Here is a 19,303-nt window from a genome sequence, read left to right on the forward strand (position 1 = left end):
GGGGGCCCCAAATGAAAATCTGCTTAGGGCCCCATAAAGTCTTGGGCTGGCCCTGGTCACGCAGATGCTCCCAGTACCTCTCCATGGCCACCATATTCCTCAAAAGTAAACACAGAAGTTAGTTAGTAAAGCAAATTACTGTAAAGTAAGACACATAGCAGACAGCACAAGGATTAAAACTATGATAAACAAGCCAAAGCTAATATTAAAGAATATAAAAGAAATGACTAGGAGGGAGTGAGATTGACAAGCAGTATGGCTGCTTGTTAGAAGTTGTCCTAAGCCCCATTAACTTAAATCCTAACTAATTGAAAGAGCACACTGCTCTCCCTGATCTCGTCCGCATGAAGACCAGCCTCAGAGATTATCTCTCGCGGTTGAACGCAGAGAGGATCAATGTCTTAAAAGCTGCGAGGGAGAAAGGAGGTGTAGTGTGGAGTGGAAGCAACATTTCCTTGTTTCCATACATGTCGAAGAAGCTGGTTGAGAGGAGGAAAACTTTCTGATTGGCAAAACAGCTGCTGCGTGACAAGAAGGTGAGGTTTCCTTTAGTCTTTCCTGCAGCGCTCCAGTTTGCGTGGAAGAGGAGAAACAAAGTTTGACGTCACAACAGAAGCTGTCAAGTTCATCGAGAAGCAAGTTACTGATGGAGAATAAACTATAAAACATCCACTAGCACAAGGAGACTGAGAGGTATGATTGGTCTGGATAGCTTTGTGTAGCTGTTTAGGCTATAACCTAGTAGACGTCTCAGACATTCCACTGACCTAAGTTAAGTTCTCTTCTTTTTTTTCTCCCTTTTTTCTCTTTGTTGTTAGTTTTGTGGACATGAACAGAAAAATGTCTCCAGTAGCCAGCTGAGGATTCTCTTCTTGTTAAATTCATGTTCTCTCCTCTGCTGTGGAGAAAAGATTTTTGTTGGCCTGTTTGGCTATGTTGGTTCTATTTAGAATTACAGGTATCCTAATAATGTTCACCGGTACAAAAGCAGTAGCCTATATTTTGAAATTAGGAAGGTCAGATGGCATGGAACGATTGCTATGCCACTCTTTTATTTCAGTTTTGTTATCTTATCATATGAATGGCAAATAGTGCTTATGTTAAGGTAGTTTCCTGGAATATTAATGGTTCTTATGGAGTTCTTATTTTGGTCCATAGAAGGTTGAACTTTACCATTACTATCCGTATATTCTCTCAGCAGAGTTATTTATATAGAAGCCAAAATAAATGGGGGGGGATAACATTATGTAATATCTATGCTCCTAACATGGAGGATCCATCTTTCTTTCATGGAGTTAATAAATTAGGAAATGCCCAAGGACAAATGCTTTCGGCAGGACTTCAATTAGGTCTTAAATGGGATAATAGATAAAAGTAAATATCAGGTACCTCAACGCCGAAGGATAGAGCTGCCATTCACATGCTGATGGTGGACAATGACCTGATTCAATCCTAGAAACCAGGAATGCACATCTTACTACCACTGCCATAATTCCTACCCAAGACTTGACCTTGATTTTGATCTCCCAGAGTCTAACCAATACTATCATTGATAGCACTATCAATGCTATTTCCCTGTCGGACCATGCACCTGTTGAGCTTTGTGTGAATATACATTCAGACAGGCTTAGAAGAGGTAGATGGAGAATGAACACATCTCTACTACAGGAGGAGTTATTTTCGAAAGAGCTTACAGAGGACTCTTTATTGTTTTAATTTGGGTAGCACAGACAGCGTAGCAATGGTTTTGGAGGCATCAATAGCGTGCATTGGGGTAAAAGGAGACAGACTTCGAAAAGGGCAAAATAGCTCAATTAGAAAATTAAAACATTGGCAGCAGAACTAAATAGCATGGAAAAAGAGTTGGCCAGACATTACTCTGAAAGCTTATTTAAAAATATTTGTAACTGTAAGTTTCGAATTCAGGACATTATCAATAAAAAAAAACAAAAAACATTCAGACACAATTTTATGAGTCAGGAGAAAAAAACTGGTAGACTTTTGGCCAGACAGTTAAAAGAACAATACTCTGTCCACATCATTTCTAAAGGTAATAATGATGTCTTTAAAGAATTCTATGAGAACCTGTTTAGATCACGCATCTATTCTTGATGCACCAATAACCCAAGAAGAGGTTAAAACTGGCATGAAGACAGGGAAATCACCAGGAACGAATGGGTTTCCGGTGGAGTACTATAAAGAATATATAGATATAATTACTCTAATACTGGCAAATGTGTTTCAGGAGGCTTTTTTAAAGAGGCTTTTCACTTCCAACATCTATTGAAAAACACTCCTCACTCTGATACTTAAGAAAGGAAGAGATCATATGGATCCGGCTAACTTTAGACCAATCAGCCTCATTATTGTATATAGTAAGATACTGGCTAAGGTACTGACCTTCAGATTGGAAACAATCTTACCACACATTATACATTCAGACCAAGTAGGCTTTATAAAGGGTAGGTCTTCCACTGATAATTTGAGAAGGCTCATGCACCTAATGTGGTTAAATGCCTCCTAGTCAATGCGAAATGCCAGTGGCCACTGTATCGCTTGATGCTCAGAAGGCCTTCGATAGGGTCGAGTGGGACTCCTTACGCTCGGACCTGTTGAGGTTTTGCTAAATGGAAACAAATAATATTTGTCAAAACTGATGCTTTAGGGTTGCTGTATGCCACTGCTCTTATTTACAATTGCGCTGGAACCCATAGCGGTGGCCATAAGAGCGAACCCTGCCATCAAAGGAGTAAACCCAGTCACTATGCACTCTCAAGAGGTCTGGTAAAAGGTTCATAAATTGCACAGGATTTCCCACTACAAACAACATTATGCATCATTCTGGTTCAACCCAGAGGTGAAGATTGGAAAGCAGAAAGTGTTTTGGAAAGGGTGTAGACAAGGGTATACACACTGTGAATGATCTCTATAAAGAGGGGACATTTATGTAATTTACTGAACTTGTTCAACAGTAAATGCTACACGAAAAAGGTGATTTCTGGAAATATTTACAAATTAGACATTGCGTAATTAGAAGAAGACCAGCCAACCCAATGACTAACTATCTAGATAAGTCTGTTAAGGCATCAATATTTTATAAAAACTCAATTTCTTTAATTAGCAGTGTATGTGATCAATTAAGAATAATTTGGCAGAGACATATTAAGTGTGAAATGAATAGGGACACATGGAGTCAGATCATAGCACAAAATGGCAAAATTAGTTAAAGGGAAATTTATACAATGTAAAATTCTGCACTGGTATTACTGGACACATTGGAGGCTCTTTAAAATAGGACTAACACATAGTAGTTTATGTTGGAGGTGCATTTCATATGGGAATGCCACATAGTTAAACCATTTTGGCACAGTGTGTTGGAATTGTTGGACACATGGGCGGGAGTAGCCCTGCCAGTGTCTCCCTACTTATGTCTCTTGGGAGATAAAACAGAAACCCCAACTCTAACAAAAGGCGTATATTCAGTTTTGATGCAGGGGATAACCTCAGCCATCAGAGTTATATTAAGACACTGGAAATCACCCACATGTCCTACACTCCAAGAGTGGGGAATCCTAATGAGTGAGACCACATTATATGAGATTATGTTAGCTAGAATGAGGTGCAAAGGGCCTGTGGAACTGGGAATTTGGGATTATTTCATGGGTCATCTCACTTCTAACTAACAGCATGATTATAAGACTAAAACTAAGAGACGTCTGTATTCACTTTATAATTATTATTGAAGGATTGGTGTTGGTACAATGTGTATCAGTATGTATATCTGTACCACATGAGCTTTTGTTTACTGTGTTAAATTACAAAAAAGAAATGACTAGGAGTAGCAAGCAGATAGGCAAGTAAAGACTGGGATAGACAGAAAGAGATGTAATTCTTTTTAAAAGAATTGAGTGATTTTGCTGCAGACTTGGCAGTGTGCAACAACAAAGTTATAATAGTAGGAGACTTTAATATTCATTTTGAAAAAGCAGACAATCCATTAACAAAGGCCCTTGCATCGATCTTGCATCGATAACTGTAACTGGACCCACACATTATTGTAATCATACCCTAGATTTAGTTCTGACCCAGGGTGTTAGCATTGATAATCTAAATATTCTACCGCAAAGCTTAGTAACATCAGACCATTATCTAATCTCCTATGAGCTACATCTTAGACAAAAAGTTAATTTGGCCCCTTGCCACTATCTAAAGCATGCAATAACCCAATGACCGCTGTACAGTTTACTGAAAACCTCCCAGACCTATCGACCTTATCTTACACTCCGTCAGATTAAACATAGCTATATAGATTAACAAATGGACTTTAAAATACCCTTCAATTAACCTTAGACAAAGTGGCTCCACTCACACAGTGGTACAGTGATCAAACTCGTAGACTCCACTCTGCCTGGAAGGACAGCCTTAGTCAATATAGAAAGGGACTCATTAAATCTCTTTCAGTGTATTTCGCCTCACTGATCGATAATTACAAAAACAATCCCAGAGTATTTTTAGTGAGATCTCTAAACTTACTAAATGCCAGGCAGATACTCAACCCCAGATTCCAGCTTCTTTAACCAGTAATGTTTTTATGGACTATTTTAATAATAAAGTAGAAAGCATTAAACAACAAATCCAACACTCCTTATTAAATCAAACATTTGACCTTAAATCAAAATTGCCTGGTGTAGCTGCTTTAGAACATAACTTAGTTGTAGAATAAAGGCTGGAAGCCTTCTACCAATTTCCACAGCCAAAATTAGAAAAAATGATTTCCTCAGCAAATTGCACAACCTGTACACTTGACCCAATTCCCTCTAAAATACTAAAAGAAATACTCAGAATTTTAACAATAGTAAATGCATCCCTTAGCTTAGGGCATGTACCCAAAACCCTTAAATTAGCAGGCATGAAACCTTTAATCAAGAAACCAAATCTCCTAGTCCATCCATGAATAAGAAATTCCTATCAGGATTCAGACCCCATCGTAGCACAGAGACAGCCCTAGTGAAGATTACAAAGATCTCTTTCTTGCCTCTGATCAAGGCTACGTATTCTTTATTAGCCCTACTAGACCGCAGTGCAGCCTTTGATACAATAGTTCACACTATTCTACTAAAAAAGATTAGAGAAAATGGTTGGAATCACAGGAACAGCCCTACCGTGGTTCAAATCATATCTAACTGAACACTATCAGTTTATAAAGATAAAAGATTTATCACCAAATTACACAAAAGTAAGATATGGAGTTCCACAATACTCTATTTTAGGACTGCTATTATTTACATTATACATGTTACCACTGGGCAGTTATAAGCAGACATGGCAATAATTTCCATTGCCATTGCAGATGACACAGCTCTATATATCAGCCCAACATGTTGATAAATTTAGATTAAAGAAAATGGAGGACTGTGTAAAGGATAGAAAACTCTGGATGTCACATAACTTCTTTCTTCTTAACAGTAACAAAACAGAAGTTCTCCTTTTACGTCAAAAAGACAGTAGAAATAAACTATTTTTATTTAGACTTAATGTTAGATCAGCTGATTTTTCCATTATTCCTGGTCCAGCAATTAAAAATCATCTGACTGAATAAAGATTTGAATAAAGTAAACCATTACTTACCTGACTGGTGTGACTGGGTAAGGTATTGGTGTAGCACCTTCTCGATGTTTCCGGAGAGCACAACAGATTCCAGGCAGCAGAGGTGAAGCCTTTCTCTGTGATAGAGGACCGGGCGTCATACCCAATTTAATCACTTTAACTGGTGGTACAATTTCCACATATTTCTCAGACTAGGAGAAGCTGCATTTGCAAACACTAGTAAATGAAACTTCACAAAAATGAATCGGACTGTCTTACTAATGAGCTAAAAAAACACAGTCACTTGTTTGTACATCCAAGCACATTTGAGTTTGAGAACCTTGAGTTTGGAAAGCTCAATCAACTTAGTTTGATATTGGATCATTAGATATTCACTTTGCCCCTCCTCTCACTCACAAACAATGTCCTAAAACCTCAAACATTACTTAAAAACAAAAAAAAAAACGATGGAGAACAGAAACTACACTCATTATATTTATATTTATAGCCAGAATTCCTGCAACAGGTGCTGTGCGGAAACCAAAAACTCTCAGAGATAAAGAGCTGCTGGTGTTACTTATAAAGACAAACAAACCCTACTGAAGAACAGAGAAGAAATGACAATCAATGACAAACCTTAACTTCTTCAACGAACAGATATTTTTTAGCACTTTAGAGGTTCTAAACATGCATGTAGCGCATTTTCATAATGAATAAATTACTACTGTGACACTGTTGTACAATATGCCTATTTTAACCATTTTTAATGTAATATTGTTCCAGTTAAACATCCATAAAGCATATAAGTCCAAAATCAGCTGTAGTGTAGAGACACATCTGAAATATACTACTACCCTTAGAATAGCAAGATCACAATTTACAAAAAAAGCACTTAAGAGAGCCTGCAGATTTCTTGTGGACTGCTCACTAGTGCTTGAAGGTGGGTAAAATTTTGTCTGTACTCACCCTCTTATTAACGGTACTTACTTGTCCATAGAACCAATCCAAATCATAGGAGTTGGAAAGCTCTCACAAAGGGGATTTGTATTTCAGACATCCTTCATCCTTCATCCACATAGTGGATGGAGTAGGAATTACCATGAAAAAAAAACAGTCACAACATTGAAGCCACACAAGTGTCAGCTATGGCTTCAAGTAGGCCTAAATTTTAGGATTTTTTTATGCCAATATAGAAAATAGACAATAGGCAAGTGGCTTAAAGTTCCACCCACAATAGGCCCAATGATACCTAAAGAACCAGCACAACAGCCCCAATGATAAATACAAATCAATACACATAACCAATCCTCAAAATTATTGCATTTTCAACAAAAAAAAAACATTCTGTTAATAGTCATCTCATATGAAGACTTTTGTATCCTTTGAAAAGAACTAAATCTGGCATGTGTGACTGTCTCCTATAAATACTTATAAATAAATTAATAAATTGTAAGGTGAATGCTGTGCCAAGCTCTCACAAAGTGGTTTGTATTTCAGACATCCTTCTTTCTGATAACATTTTATAATCCTGGGTGTTTCCTTGTGAAAGGAAAGTCTGAACCATGGAAATCCCTGGTTTGAGTTGCTGAGAGTCAATTCAGGAGTGATACATTTGTCTTCTGTGTGTAAAGTTTATCCCAATGTCCATAGGAAGAGCAAGTTAGTTGTAAGGACTGCAAAAAGAGAAACAAACAAACAAACAGAAAACAAGACAAAAGTGAAGCTTTCTGCAAAAGCAGAACAGCACAAAACCTCATGAATAAAAACATACACAAAGCTTGACTGAATATAGAAAGAATTAAATGATAGCAAACTTACAGTGAGTGTTAGAACCTATAGTTCCACCAGTAAGGATCTTCATTACAGTGAGGCCTGAACTGAGCCACATCTAAACCACCTTGCTGCTTCCTAGTTCCCTCCCTTTTGGCTTGTAACCTGGCCTACTTCCAATATACTGCCACATAGTGGATGGAGTAGGAATTACCATGAAAAAAACACTGGAGTCACAGGAGTGTCAGCTATGGCTTCAAGTAGGCCTAAGTTTTTGGATTTTCTTTATGCCAATATAGAAAATAGACAATAGGCAAGTGGCTTAAAGTTCCAACCACAACAGGCCCAATGATAATGATAATTACAAATCAATACACATAACCAATCATCAAAATTATTGCATTTTCAACAACAAAAAAAAAACATTCTGTTAATAGTCATATCTCATATGAAGACTTTTGTATCCTTTGAAAAGAACTAAATCTGACATGTGACTGTCTCTTATAAATACTTATAAATAAATTAATAAATTGTAAGGTGAATGCTGTGCCAAGCTCTCACAAAGTGGTTTGTATTTCAGACATCCTTCTTTCTGATAACAGTTTATAATCCTGGGTGTTTCCTTGTGAAAGGAAAGTCTGAACCATGGAAATCCCTGGTTTGAGTTGCTGAGAGTCAATTCAGGAGTGATACATTTGTCTTCTGTGTGTAAAGTTTATCCCAATGTCCATAAGAAGAGCAAGTTAGTTGTAAGGACTGCAAAAAGAGAAACAAACAAACAGAAAACAAGACAAAAGTGAAGCTTTCTGCAAAAGCAGAACAGCACAAAACCTCATAAATAAAAACATACACAAAGCTTGACTGAATATAGAAAGAATTAAATGATAGCAAACTTACAGTGAGTGTTAGAACCTATAGTTCCACCAGTAAGGATCTTCATTACAGTGAGGCCTGAACTGAGCCACATCTTAACCACCTTGCTGCTTCCTAGTTCCCTCCCTTTTGGCTTGTAACCTGGCCTACTTCCAATATACTGCCACATAGTGGATGGAGTAGGAATTACCATGAAAAAAACACTGGAGTCACACGAGTGTCAGCTATGGCTTCAAGTAGGCCTAAGTTTTTGGATTTTCTTTATGCCAATATAGAAAATAGACAATAGGCAAGTGGCTTAAAGTTCCAACCACAACAGGCCCAATGATAATGATAATTACAAATCAATACACATAACCAATCATCAAAATTATTGCATTTTCAACAACAAAAAAAAAAAACATTCTGTTAATAGTCATATCTCATATGAAGACTTTTGTATCCTTTGAAAAGAACTAAATCTGACATGTGTGACTGTCTCTTATAAATACTTATAAATAAATTAATACATTGTAAGGTGAATGCTGTGCCTAGGTCCTGCACAATTGCTTCTTATTTTAGTGACAAATAATTAGCAATTTAATACATTTATAACTATTTTACAAAGTTAGTGAGATAATGTTTACATCAATCCTGATGCTTTAAATCTCTCCCACATGGTGAGGTATACGGTTTATTTATTTAACAATGGTATCGGATCGGTACTGTGTATCGATCAATAAGTTTATGTATTGGAATCGAACTGAAAATGTTCGGTGTATCTGCAAATGTAACATATAGGAAACAGCATATGACAGCATTATTGTAAGGCATTTCTGTCAACTTCACTGGTTAATAGAATATGCCTACATTGATAAATCCCCTTAAGTTGCACCCTGATTGGTGAATGTTTAGCATGTCAAATGTATGCTTGAATGTGATTGGCTAATACCAACCACAATAATTGACATATCAAGTCCTCTGGTCAGACTATTATAGAATAGGCTAAAGATGCAGCATGTAAAATTGTAGGTTGACTGGATGAATGGTTTCTGAGAGTTATGTACTATTGTCCTCGCTTTCTTGTGACAAATGTCCACCAAACTTGACATACCCCTCAAAATAATGTGCTGAACAGATTTTGTTAAAATGGGCTTAAGTGTTCAAAAGGTACAAGTTGACATTATTCATTATTATTATTATTAATTATAAATATTGCAGGTATTTTGCTACCAGATATGTGAGGATTGGTAAAAAAAAATTCTTGAAGTAGGAAGGGTCAAGAAATTACCCCCCCCCCCCCCCCCCCCCCAAAAAAAAAAAAAAAAAAAAGAATTTTGTGTGTAGGACACAGATGCTACAGACCAGATGCTATTGAATAAAAATGCTTAATGCTTTGCTGTAACGCCACCATCAGGCCAGTGAATGTCATTTTTCTTGAAGCTGCTGTAACTTGTTTCATGTTTCTGGGATTTACGGCTCTTTATGGCAGGAGTAAACAGACCCAAAGTGTCATTCACAGTGCTGAGGCAAGACTCCAGCTTCTTTCTGGAGAACAGCTCAATAGAACTGATTAGACCTGATTACAAAAATGCAGCCTACCTCGACCGCAGCCTTGACTTTGTATCGCAGCTAAAGACACCAATATGAGTGTATTTACACATAAGTGCACCGATCACCCAAAACTAAAGCTGAAACGGTATGAAAATTGAATGTCACAATTATAGTAACAATAATGCTTGATATAGTTATCAGTATTATCACATGCTGTTACAATGTGCTAAACAGTTAAAAAACATACTGAAATTTCAGGCTTTTCTAACTGCAATTGTGTCAGTAGTGGCGTGGTGGCGCTGTAACATAATCAGTACAGTGCACTGGGAAAGATACCCCCAAGAGTCAGCGTGCTGTGAGCCACAGATAGAAGTCTTACCACACAGCAGCACTTCTACCAAACAATGCATGATAAGTCATGTCTATTCAGCAGTAGGTTTGACAATTCCCTATTTAGGTTCACAGAATCATCAGGGACACTTTTCACCCCAGCCACACACTTCCATCCAGGAGGAGATAAAGGACCATCCTTGCCAGAATTGCTACCAGAAATCCACAGAGCTGCTAATCTGCAAACTGTCCTTCCAGCTTCAAGCTGTTCTCCTCAGTGCACAAGAACATCCAGGGCTTCAAGGGCCAATCTCCACCTCTAGATCTCTTCTCCCATGGCCCTCCATGAGGCTTTTGAACACTATTGGGTAGGTCAGTCTGAAGACCCAAACCTGTGCGCTATCCACATCAAAAGAATCACCCTCATGCCTAAACACATCCAGCTGGTCCGCGGAGAGCACGCAAACCAGGGCACCCAAAATACCCAACAGCCCTGTTAGGAGCCACCCACCCAGTGTTGCCAACGTATATTTAGTGACATATTTAGCGTATCTGTCTTTCATTGGCAGGTGCCATTCGTAATATGGTACGTGGCCCACAATAAGGTGTTGCCTGAAAAACCTGATTAGATGATCGTGAAGGACCTTATGAAAGCCTTTGCATTGGCAGCATGGAGAACTAGCTGAGGGAATGACTATTGAAAAGCTCTTGGAAGATTCTTTGGAGTAAGTGGAATAATGTAATGGGGATAAACAGCAGAGCCATCAAATGTGATGTGATGAACCAACTTCATATGAATAGTTGTGTTTTTTATAGTCTATTATAAGATATTTTTGACTGTTCTAGGTTCTTTACTGTCCACTACTGCCTTCATCACTGTGATGGTGATGTGATGGTGTACATTATCACTGCTTCATCTGAAACAGTGCTGGAAGTGTTCCTCTAAAGGACTCCTAGGTTATCTTCAGAAGATGCTCAGCAAAAGTGTAAGCACACCACTTTCCTTTTCACCAGCAGACCTACAGAAGACTCTTAAATCAGTGTGTATCTAATATTACACTAAATTATGTAAGTATTCTCTTGATGATGTTGGTGTAACAGGCCATCTGCATACTGAAGTGATTCCATTGTTTTGAAAAGTCACGTACTTAGTAAACATAGACGCTGTGTGGGTTCTGTGTGGTAAACTGTTGCTTCTGCTTTTTGGTGGGTGTATTTCTTTTTAATAAGGCTGATCTTCTCTGGAGTATAAACGGAACATGGATTTTTTGAGTATGGCATAAATTTTGCCATGTTGGGATGAAATATGATTTTTTTTCACCTCCATAAACCTCCTGTTGAGATGAATTTCTGTTTCTGATGCTCTTTCATTTAATGCTAAAGTTGAGTATGTTTGCTACTAAATAAACAGCATAGAAAGACATTGTGACCATTTGTGGATCTTTTAGGTACACTCAGACTACGCTCCAGAATCTAGACTAGTCCAGAATGGCTCGTCACTGGGGTGATGCCTCTAAAAGCACACGTTGGTAACTTTTAGAAAGGGGACACAGTTGTACCATAGTTTGAAGATACATTTTAGCTTCTTAGGGTACTTAATAATAAAAAAGTACTTCTGTGTCCTCCAGACTCTGTGTGACAGCGGAGTACAGCAGCTCCACTGTGGCAGATGGAGTCCCTGTAATAGGTGGCGAGAAATGCCCAGCACCTATTTCTCATATCTACCCAATTCTATCCAACTTATTTCAGTGGCCTTTATTCACCTTACAATTTATAAAGTAATGTGAAGAAAAGGACACTCTCCCTCTCTATGGAGTTCATGTTTTCTGTACTCAAGAGTCTAATACAATGTCTTTAATATTCAGCCTCTAATTCACTCACTATTAAGGGCACAGAAGCCATTCACTTGAATAGAAAAGTGCACTCCTATATAGAGAGAAGGAATCCGTTTGGAAGAAACAGACATCTTCACTGGTCCTAAGCTTGAAAGGCATCAAGGTATATGCCTTCTTCTGCAGACATGGAAGGCCTGGCTGCTCACAACCATTGGAATGCTAATAAACCTGGCATGAGACAATGGAGAGAATACAGAGATAGAAAATGTCATGACATGAATGTAATAATGGAAATAATGCCATGAAATAAATACCACTGAAATCCTTCACTCGGTAGGGGTCATATCACTGTCTGTAAAAAACATACAAAGCATGACATCCTGCCCTTCTATTACACAGAAATATGGACAAATTTAGTTCAAATGAGAGCTGTCTTATGTTCAAACTGGGGCCAGGTTCTGTGCAGTAATTGCATCCATACGTTTGCATCCATGAATTGACAGTCCTTCGTAGTGCTCATGTCAGTCATTTTTACACAAATAACACGTATGTGACAGAAGAGATTCAAAATAATCTTATTAGTTTAAATTAAAACCTATGTCTAGCTTAGACCTCAGCCTAGACAAGCCACTGACCATTGTAATAAATTAAATAAAATACGACTATAATAAATGTAAAACAGAAGAGGCAGCGAGCTAGATGATGGGGGCTGTTAATGTTTTAATAGAACTAATTACACTCATTTATCCAGACATTACATGCTGCAAAATGCATTTTACATGAGACACCCACACATTGCTGGACCCCCTGACAGATATCTCCATTATGCGCACATGCACTCAGTCTCTAATGTTGTTGAACTGTGCATGTTTAGTGTGAAGTGGTGTAAGGTGATTGAGTTTGGAAAAAAGTCAAATCTACTGGCCTCCAAGTGGGTTGTCCTCACAACTGCACAACTACACGCTTTCACTTTGGCTATGTTTTATACTTTAGTTGGAAAAGCGGGCAGGGAAGAGGAGGAGTACTCAGTACAGCTGGTTATTCTAGTGGTCTACAGCTTTGTCTGACGTTACCACACCAAGGACTGGTACAGAGATATTCAGTTTCCCTGAATGGTTTTGTAGCATATTTCTGTTATAGAGGACCCTAACCCTCATATATAGGTATTGAAGTTACAGTTATTGCCACAGTTACTGTTACTGTGTGATAGTAACAGTAATCCACGGATGAGGTCGTTTACAGTTGCAGTATTACTGCATAGTACTAAGTACTGAATGCAGAACTGCTGTAACACAGTGTTGTGCAAAAGATGACTAGAGCAGAACAGGCAGTGATGGAAATGCAGTGCAGGTGATATACAGATGTACAATGATGCAGAGTAACAGATTCATTTGATGGATTGGAGTGTAGATTTGTACAATCTGATGGCTGTAGGAAGAAATGACCTGTCAAAGTGTTTTTCCTGCAGCGAGGTCTGCTGCCCATTGTGTGCTCTCTGTCCCTGTAGTGTTTTGTGGACTGGTTGAGAGTTCTTCATGATCACGGACACCTTTGCCAACATCCCATTACCCTCTCCAGCACCATCTCCACTGTGTCCAGTTTAGCCCCCAGGACTGAGGCGGTCAGTCTAATTATCTTGTTCAGTCTGTTTGGGTCTTTTGTTGTAGTACTGCTGCCCAGCACATAATGGCACAGAAAAATTATACTTGGCACCACAGATTTGTAGAAATTTCATAGCAGCTAGGTTGTCACACCAAAGATCCTCAGCCTTCAAAAAGTAGCGCTGGCTTTGGCCCTTCTTGTACAGCTTGTCCATGTTCACTTCCCATTCCAACTTGTCCCACAATTGAACACCCAAAAATCGTCCAAGACTAAGCTTAATCCCTGTGAAGGAAATTGGCCCCTGTAGTTTCATGGTTCTTTCATAAGAGTCTGGAATTCCATCTTCATACTGGATTTATAATCACTGTATGCTTTTTATCATCATCTACATTAGTTTAAAACCAATTCTAACTGAAAATGATTCTGATCTGCTTTTTGGGGGGTATTTTCATTTCACTTAGGTTCTCACTTTGTGTGGCCAGGCCATCTGATAGTACACCAGCCTGGTCCCTCAAAGCCCTGCAGGTTCTTGTAAGATGGCTCCACTGTTGTCTCATTTCTTCCACAAGTAGAGCCTCTTCCTCGATAAGTCTCTCCAGCTGCATCACCTTGTAAAAAACGTTCTTCTTCATGTCTAAGTGTTTCAGAGGATATAGGTAGAGCTAGCTCGTATTGGGTTTCACAGTAAACAGGATGGTGCATCGGTAAGGACACAGGAATAAAGACGAGGGAACATAATTTCTTCTTATTAAACTGTATTGTATTCCAATAGTACTTCGCAGTACAACTTGACATTCAGCATTGCTCACAGTCTGAAATAACAAATAAAAAAAAACATCAAATCATATTCGAACAAATATTCTAAACTGCTAAATCAGATAAGAAATGATCACTTAATAAATAAAGAGTATTAACATTCAGTTCTAGCAGGAACAGTATTTAAGGGACATTACGTTCTAGAGAATATGCACACGGTTGCATATAGAGCTTCCCTATATGTTTGGCGAACATGAGAAGTGCACTACTATGTCCTCAAGCGGAAGCCATTTTCCGCACAGAACAAGAACTTTACTGCAGCTTGAACGACTTTCTTTCTCTCTTTATTCTTTAACATGGAGTTAATTCTCAAATGGAACAAACTTGAACAGCCAACTAGCTGGCACTTACTTGTCATCAACTCAAATCATGGATATCACCAGTTGAACTCAATTGGTTGGCAGGGGAGTGTAATTGAACTGAAAGGCGATGCACACAGCATCAGAGCTCCTGCTTCTCTCTCTCACTCCACACGTCATTTCCAGTTCTCCTGCAGTGTGAGCGTTAATAATTTGACATCTGATGTTAGTGCTGCAGCTTTCTGTCCTGACTACACAGGCAATGCGTGACTGGTTTTACATTGTGGAGGAAGAAAAGCAGAAGCACTGTGACAGTTAATCAGAGGAGTCGGGCGTTCAGTCACTTTCTCCTGACTCTGGACCATGGTCACTCTGTGAGGTTGAAAGCACAGTTTAGTGCAAGTGGGCAAAAAAGGGGGTAAAAATGTCAGGTCTAATGATCTTCATGGTCAGAATCTGCACATTTCTAAGGTCTGAAACAAATGAAAAGCACATATACGGCTTTCCTTTGAAAGTCTGAGTTTAATGAGTTCAAAAGAAGAGTCACGAAAATGGTTCATGTCAAATTTAACATACCAGAATCCCAAGTCATAACGTCAGCGAAAACAAAAGTAATCGTAGCTTACATCAGAAACAGCAGTGCTGCTAGAGTTTTTAAACGTTGTGTCCACTCACTGTCCACTCGATTAGACACTCCTACCAAGTTGGTAGGTGTGTACAATTACAAGCAAACGTCTCCAAAGTAGAATGACAAGCTCGGTTTGTCTACAGAGTGAACAGTGAAAACTCCAACAGCCCTTCTGTGTCTGATTCAGTCACACCAGTGCAATAAACTGGTACTATCTGGGTGGTGGATTATTCTCAGCACTGCAGTAACACTGACAGGGTGGTGGCGTGTTAGTGTGTGTTGCACCAGTGCGAGTGAGTCAGACACACAGCAGTGCTGCTGGAGTTTTTAAACAGCTCAGAGTCACTGAGAATAGTCCACCAATCACAAATATCCAGCCAACAGCGTCCTGTGACCAACCATCACTCTTGGCTTACATTACAAATCGGACTTGCTCATGCTAGTTTCTTCACTACAACATCTGGAAATGATAGTCTTGTGGAGGTCCTGAATACTAAAGAAAAAGGTAAAGGTGTGCTGGCAAAGTACACAGGGAAAAAGATGGATTACAGTATGTAACTGTACAACAAGACCTATATGGTCAGTGGAACTGATCAAATGGAAAACGTGCAGAAACAATGAGGTGGTTTTATTGAACATGCTCACTAGAGTATAAACACAGTATAAAGATTATGTAAGGGTTTAAGTGTACGATGTGGAAGGGGCACTTTGCTCCATGTAGAAATGTATTTGAACTGAAAATTACCTAAATTACCTACAACTTAATGTTATTGTCACAGATTTCACATTTAAAAATCAATTCCACAAGTTCATGATGTCTGGGAGGCAACCTGAACATGGCTACTTACCAGTTACTCGATATAGATTCCCCCCTTTTCTGTTGCATGCCCAAGAATAGGCCTTCAATCACATGTTGCAACCCCACTGGATCATCTGATCTGGGGTCTTGTGGAGCTGTAAAGAATATTTGTCAGGTTAAGGTGGTTGACATTAAAAGTAAATCTAACATATTGAGATAAAGACAAAACAGTAAATGACTAAACAATGGGATGTAAAATTAAAAGACGACACCCATAAATGTTTTGCCAAGAAAATCTGAGAATCTATCTATAGTTTGCTCTTTTTTAGTTTTATGGTGACTAATAAGTATTCCAACATTTTGACAGATTAAGTCACATCACTCATGCAATGAGAAAGCAATTATACAAATAATTTTGTAAATAAGTTTGTTTGCCATGGTCACTATCAGTTAAAAGGGCAGGTGTTAAGATATACTTGTAAAAAACAGCAAGATGATCCCCCCTCCTGACATGCAATGTGATCATATCCACTTGAGCTGTAATGATGAAGGAACTGATAAATGTGCCGTTTCACCAGGGCTTAGTCAACAAATATGATCAATGAAAAGTAGGGTAAAAAAGCACAATACATGAGCACTGTAAGTAAAGGTTCACCTCCCAGCCTTACTCCCAGCCTTACTGGTTTTACATTGTGGAGGAAGAAAAGCAGAAGCACTGTGACAGTTAATCAGAGGAGTCGGGCGTTCAGTCACTTCCTCCTGACTCTGGAATATGGTCACTCTGTGAGGTTGAAAGCACAGTTTAGTGCAAGTGGGCAAAAAAGGGGGTAAAAATGTCAGGTATTTTGTAGTTAGAGCCACTCGTGACAAAAAGCTGTTAAATATTGTAGTGCCTACCCCTGTTTGGTTTCTTCCACACTGCTGCACCTACAGCATTTATATCAGATGTCAAGAATACAAATTTGAAGTTTTTAAACACCTCCAATATGGTAAAATACTTAAATGTGTGTTCGACAATACACAATTACCTCACATTTTGTAGAACGCCCCTTTGCATGCAGAAAAGTCTAAGTCAAGTTTTGTATTTCTGGGAATGTCTGAGTCGGCTTCTGCAGATAGGGCCAATAACCACACATTTTATCAGTGCAGAAGAACTTTCCGTTTGTTTTTGAGGCCAGTTCTTCTTGCAAAAATGGAGGATTGGCAAATATCTCCCCAATACATGTTCAGACCTTTAAGCAAATTGCCATCCATCAGGGGGGTCAATGTGGATACTGTGGAGAACTACAAATATCTAGTTTAAATTGACAACTAACTACACTGGGCTAAGAACACTGACGCTCTCTACAGGAAGGACCAAAGTCGTCTCTATTTTCTAAGGTCCTTCAATAACTGCCAGACTATGCTCAGGATCTTCTATGAGCCTGTGGTGGCAAGTGCAAGTGCATGCTGGGACAGGCTTTGAGTGGCAGACACCAACAGACTGAACAAACTGATCCAAAAGGCCAGTGATGATGTGGGTGTGGAAGTGGACTCACTGAGGCAGTGTCAGAGGGGAGGATGCTGTATAAGCTGCATGCCATTACGGATAATGGCTCCCACCCACAGGAGCACATTCAGTGCAACTCATCACCATAATGCACCACAGAGCACCACAGGTCATTCCTACCTGTGACCATCAAACTCTAACTCCTCCCTCAATGTGTGACACTGTGGTTCATCAGAAAAATACTCAAATTATACTGTTCATATGTGCAATAATAACAAATCAAAATCAAATCAAATCAAATTTTATTTGTCACATACATAGTCATACACAGTATAACTTGCAGTGAAATGCTTTTTTGACAGTCTGCCCACATCAAGCTATACAATAAAAATCTACATTTAAACTTAACTAAACCTTTACTTAATGAAGTAAAGTGAAAAAGTGTAAAAGAAAAATAGAATAAAAATGAAGAAAATAAAAATAGAATAAGTTACATTTAAGTTAAAGAATAAAATATAAAAATATGAAAATATAGAAATAAGCAAAAAAAAATACAAATATACAAATATATATACAGAGATGAAATAGTGCGTGTCTGTGTGTGTGTGTATATATATATACATATATACATACATATATACACATACATACATATACATATGTACATATTTATCTGTATGTGAGTGTATGTGTGAGTTAAAAAGAAATATTTTCATTATTGTCTGTAGTGTGTTTTCCGTGAGCCATGGTTGTGTATTGTAGTGAGTGAGGGTCCAGTTTGTGTATGTAGATACTTTGATTTAGTGTCCTAAGTCCCCGTCCCCATTCAAGGCACGGATGGCTTGTGGAAAGAAGCTCCTCCTCATTCTCTCTGTGTTAGCCTTCAGGGTTCTTAAGCGTTTCCCCGAGGGCAACAGAGAGAACAGTCCATTGTTGGGATGACTGGGGTCCTTCACAATCTTCTTGGCCTTGGTCCAACACCGCTTCTTGTAGATGGACTGCAGGTCAGGAAACTCCATCCTAGTGATTCGCTCTGCTGAACGTCTCACTCGTCGTAGCGCTTGCCTGTCCTGCTTGGTGCTGTTCCCAAACCAGACTGTGATGTTCCCCGTGAGGATGCTCTCGATGGTGCAGGAGTAGAAGGATCGTAGTACCTTGGAGGGCAGTCTGAAGTCCCTCAGTCGTCTCAGGTGGTATAGGCGCTGACGAGCCTTCTTCGTTATGGTGTTGATGTGGCAACTCCATGACAGGTCCTGAGAGATGGTCACTCCAAGGTATTTGAAGCTTCCTACCCTATCCACCGCCGTTCCACTGATGTGGACAGGTTGGTAGCTCCTCTGCTGTTTCCTGCTAAAGTCCACAATCAGCTCCTTCGTTTTGCTGGCATTTAGCTGGAGATTATTATCCTGGCACCAGTTCTCCAGGGTTCTAATCTCTTCCAGGTAGGCCATCTCGTTATTTCCTGAGATCAGGCCCACCACAACTGTGTCGTCAGCAAACTTAATGATGTTGGTGGAGCTGGAAGTGGCTTTGCAGTCTGAGGTGTACAGCGAGTACAGCAGAGGGCTAAGGACACAGCCCTGAGGGGCTCCGGTACTGAGGGTGAGGGTGGGTGAGACATGCTTGCCTACCCGAACAGCTTGTGGTCTGTTAGTCAGGAAGTTGGAGATCCAGTCACAGATGGATGGGTGGAGACCTAGATCTTCCAGCTTTGTGGTGAGTCTTGAGGGAATAATAGTGTTA

Source organism: Salminus brasiliensis, chromosome 10, assembly GCF_030463535.1.
Source record: "Salminus brasiliensis chromosome 10, fSalBra1.hap2, whole genome shotgun sequence".
Classification (NCBI taxonomy): Eukaryota; Metazoa; Chordata; class Actinopteri; order Characiformes; family Bryconidae; genus Salminus; species Salminus brasiliensis.